We start from the raw sequence: 3788 nt of genomic DNA, 5'->3' as shown, positions 1-3788 counted from the left end.
GGTGCAACTAAGGGGAGAGAACTATGAAGATTGGTCCAAGCATGTGCGGAACGCCATGCGGACAAAGAGAAAGTTGGGATTCATCGATGGCTCTTTCACCAAGCCGTTGACGAAAGAGGAGATAGAGCAATGGGAGGTCGTAAACTCAATGGTGGTGCCGTGGCTCATGAATACTATTGAACCCACTCTTAGAACCTCTGTTTCCATGGTTGATGAAGCAAAGGTTCTTTGGGATGACTTGAAACTGCAGTTTTCTGCAGGAAGCGGACCACGGATAGGTGAAATTCAGGCAGCCTTGGCGAATTGTCGACAAGGAGGGGATACCGTAATGGTATATTTTGGGAAGCTCAAAAAGATGTGGGATGAATTGGCAATATATAAACCAATTCGGACGTGTACATGTGGGGAATTGGCTGCTCAACTGGAAGAAGATCGAGATGAAGAGAGACTTAACACGTTTCTCAACGGCTTGGATGATGCTCGCTTTGGAACAGTACGTTCTACAATTACGAGCTTAGACCCTCTACCTAAGCTTTCTCAAGTTTATCAACGTATCATCCGGGAGGAGAGACAACAAATGTTGATACGAAATAGGGAGACAAGCACCGCAGATGTTGTCGGGTTCTCGGTGGCCGCTGGACCACATGGCAGTCGTACTTACCATGAACCTTTTCGTGAAAAAGATGTAACATGCACTCATTGTGGGAAGTATGGGCATGCATCAGCCGATTGTTTCCAGTTGAAAGGTTATCCGAATGGTGGGGAGAGAGAGGGCGTGAATTTGGTGACCGTGGTAGAGGAGGTGGGGCTCATGGGAGGTTTGGTCGTGGTGGTGGAGCGTTTGGAGGCTCTGGCCGCGGAAGAGGCAATGGAGGTCGTGTGAATGCCACACAAGCACCACATTCGAATGCTGTTCAAGCAGCTCATGTTGGGACAATGAAAGTGGAGCTTGATCGGAGTGCTTTCCCACAATTGACGGATGACCAGTGGAGTGCGGTTCGACAATTTGTCAACACAACTAAGCAAGATTTTTTTGACAATTTGTCAATCCGTACTTCGAAGATGCTGATTGGTGGTGAAGAGTGCAGAGGGGTCTATGTTTTGCATGGTGTTATGGGGACTCAAGCTCAGGCAGCATCCAGTTTAGGAGCAAAAGACTTATGGCATCGCCGTTTAGGACATCCATCTAGTAGGGTTTTATCTTTTTTGTCGGGGTCTGTTGATGTTGGATAAACTGCAGAGTCAAAAGTTATTTGTGACGTATGTTTTCGAGCTAAACAAACTCGTGATTGTTTTCATGAAAGTTCTAATAAAGCTGCTGAGTTATTCGATTTGATTCATTGTGATGTTTGGGGCCCTTATCGTACTCTTTCTTCTTCGGGCGCTGCATATTTCCTTACTATCGTGGATGACTTCTCCCGAGCTGTTTGGATTTATCTTCTTCACAAAAAACGAGAAGTGGGCGATTCCATTAAGAAATTTTGTGCAATGGTTGCTAGACAATTTGACAAAACGGTATGTGTTGTGCGGAGTGACAATGTATCTGAATTTATGTGCTTAAGGGGATTTTTTGAGCATGAAGGAATTTTTCACCAAACATCTTGTGTTTATACGCCTCAGCAAAATGGATGTGTCGAGCGCAAGCACCGTCATATCTTGAACGTGTCTCGATCTCTCATGTTTCAAGCAAGCTTACCAATTTGATTTTGGGGAGAATGTGTTATGACGGCTGCACACTTGATCAATCAAACGCCATCTACTATCCTTCATGGGAAAACACCTTATGAATTACTATATGGATCGACACCTCTGTTTGATCATCTCAAGGTGTTTGGATGCTTATGTTTTGCTCATAACAAGTCACGTGATAAGGATAAGTTTGGAGAACGGGGTCGCAAGTGTGTGTTTGTGGGGTATCCGTATGGTCAGAAAGGATGGCGAGTCTTTGATATCGAGAAGGAGGAATATTTTGTATCTCGCGACGTTATTTTCCATGAACATGTATTTCCATTTGCAGTATCAAGAGACTCACCTACAGCTCCGTCACATGCCACAGTGACAGAGGACGTGCGTGAAGATGATTTTGTGAGTTTTGACAAGGAAGGATCGATCGATTCTCATGTCGGATCGAACCTCCGCAGGATTTGTTGCTTGTTGATAAAAGTACAGAAGATGATGGACCGACCGATCTCACACCCCGATCGGTCGTTCCACCCGTGGTTCCAACTTTACCATTGCCTACAGAGACTGATCGATCTAAGGGGGAGACTGATCGATCTCAGGGAGAGACTGATCAATCTAAGGGGGAGACTGATCAATCTAAGGGGGAGACTGATCGATCTACGGGGGAGAATGATCGATCTCAGGGGGAGATTAACCAACCTGTGTTGGTTTTTGATGTTCAACCAGAATTGGGAATTGGCAAACGTCGTAAGCAACCTCCAGTGAAGTTGAATGACTATATCCTGAACACAACGCAATGTATAACTGACCCCTCACCACGCACTCCCACTTCAGCATCTTCCTCTCCAAGTACGGTCCTCTATCCGATTTCGAATTATGTTACATGTGATCGTTTTTTGGATAAGCACAGGGGTTTTCTTGCGGCAGTTACTGCTGTAGTGGCACTAAAGACATACGTTGAAGCTGTTCAAATAAAGGTTTGGTGTGAGGCAATGGGTTTTGAGGTTGATGCTATTGAATTGCTTAATACATGGTATGAAACCGATCTTCCCCCGGGAAAGAAAGCACTTGGGTGTCGTTGGGTTTACACCATTAAGCATCGTTCTGATGGTTCTATCGAACGCTATAAAGCACGTCTAATTATTCGAGGAGATCGACAAATTGCAGGGAAAGATTATGAAGAAACTTTTGCTCATGTTGCCAAGATGACTACGATTCGAATGTTTCTTAAAGTGGTGGCTGCAAAGAATTGGGAGGTGCATCAAATGAATGTTCACAATGCATTTTTTCATGGTGACTTAGAGGAAGAGGTCTACATGACATTACCTCTAGGTTATCGAGGATCGGGTCCAAATAAAGTTTTACGCCTTCGCAAGTCTTTGTACGGATTGCGCCAGGCACCGCGTTGTTGGTTTGCCAAACTAACAAATGCTTTATTCGAGTATGGTTTTGTTCCGACATATCCTGATTACTCATTATTTTACTTAGAACGTGGAGATATGAGGCTATACGTTTTGGTCTATGTTGATGATCTGTTGATTGGTGGTAATGATTCGAGAACTATTTCTCAGTTTAAGGAGAATTTAAGTGAATGTTTTAAAATGAAAGATTTGGGTCATCTCAAATACTTTCTGGGTATCGAGGTTGCAAGATCTCCGCAAGGTATCTATTTGTCTCAACACAAATATACTTTGGATATTATTGACGAATGTGGATTGATAGCCTCTCAGCCATTTGCGACTCCAATGGAAGAGAATCATCGGTTGCAAGTCATTGAAGAAGGTTCTTATGCTGATCCAGGGCGATATCATCGTCTTGTCGGACGCTTAGTGTATCTCACGGTTACACGTCCTGATCTTACTTATGTTATTCATACTCTTGCACACTTTCTCAAGCAACTGCAGGTCAAGCATTGGGAAGCAGCACTTTGGGTGGTTCATTATCTTAAAGGCTGTCCTGGACAAGGGATTTTGTTGACTGCTAATACTGATCTTACACTCTCTGCCTATTGTGATGCTGACTACCAGACTTGTCCTCTTACTCATCGCTCGTTGTCTAGCTATGTTATACTTCTAGGTGGGTCTCCTATTGCGTGGAAAACAAAG

The sequence above is a fragment of the Camelina sativa genome, unplaced genomic scaffold (assembly GCF_000633955.1).
Source record: "Camelina sativa cultivar DH55 unplaced genomic scaffold, Cs unpScaffold00788, whole genome shotgun sequence".
Classification (NCBI taxonomy): Eukaryota; Viridiplantae; Streptophyta; class Magnoliopsida; order Brassicales; family Brassicaceae; genus Camelina; species Camelina sativa.
Note: the sequence above shows the minus strand (reverse complement) of the source record.